The 703-nt window shown below is 43.7% G+C and overlaps 1 non-coding gene across 1 annotated transcript; it reads right to left on the bottom strand.

Moving 5' to 3' along the window:
- Positions 1-200: 200 nt before the first annotated feature.
- Positions 201-271, bottom strand: TRNAL-GAG (transfer RNA leucine (anticodon GAG)). The gene has a single exon. It is a non-coding gene; the product is annotated as a tRNA-Leu (tRNA).
- Positions 272-703: the final 432 nt, after the last annotated feature.

The following is a 703-nucleotide window of genomic DNA, read 5'->3' as shown; positions in this document are numbered from 1 at the left end:
GCTGCGGGACTGTGTGAAAAGGTGACTGTATTCCGGTAGCAGCCAATTACTGAGTCAGGTGAACATATGAACATATGAAGCTGCCTTATCCTGAATCAGACCCTTGGTCCATCAAAGTCAGTATTGTCTTCTCAGACTGGCAGCGGCTCTCCAGGGTCTCAAGCTGAGGTTTTTCACACCTATTTGCCTGGACCCTTTTTTGGAGATGCCAGGGATTGAACCTGGGACCTTCTGCTTCTCAAGCAGATGCTCTACCACTGAGCCACTGTCCCTCACCATTCTGAAATGCCAGCAGAAACCCGTTACTGTTCAGTAACTGACCAGCTTCCATACCAGAATACTTAGGCTGTGTGAAAAAGCTCTCTCACATTGGCTGCATTGCATGAGACTTACTTCGCTCTTTCCTGACCTTCATTTCCTGGTGCCTCTAATTCTCTGAGGAGGATGGATGCAAAACTGACCCTGCCACTATTTTGGCAGAAATGTGCTTATTACTACAGAATACCAGAAAGACTTCTCTTGAATGTAATTGGCAAGCTTCTGCAGCTTCAAGAATGGGAGTAATAATGATAAAACAAACTTGCTTCCAGGTCAGCTTTCTTCAAGATTTATAACAGCACTAATCTATTTTTGTTGCACCAATACATCGTTCTTATAGGTATTACTTATTTTTCTTCTCATTTGTTAACAGGTTGGAGAAGGA

Source organism: Heteronotia binoei, chromosome 6 (genome assembly GCF_032191835.1).
Source record: "Heteronotia binoei isolate CCM8104 ecotype False Entrance Well chromosome 6, APGP_CSIRO_Hbin_v1, whole genome shotgun sequence".
In the NCBI taxonomy this organism is placed as follows: Eukaryota; Metazoa; Chordata; class Lepidosauria; order Squamata; family Gekkonidae; genus Heteronotia; species Heteronotia binoei.
Note: the sequence above shows the minus strand (reverse complement) of the source record. Positions and strands in the feature narration are given on the sequence as shown.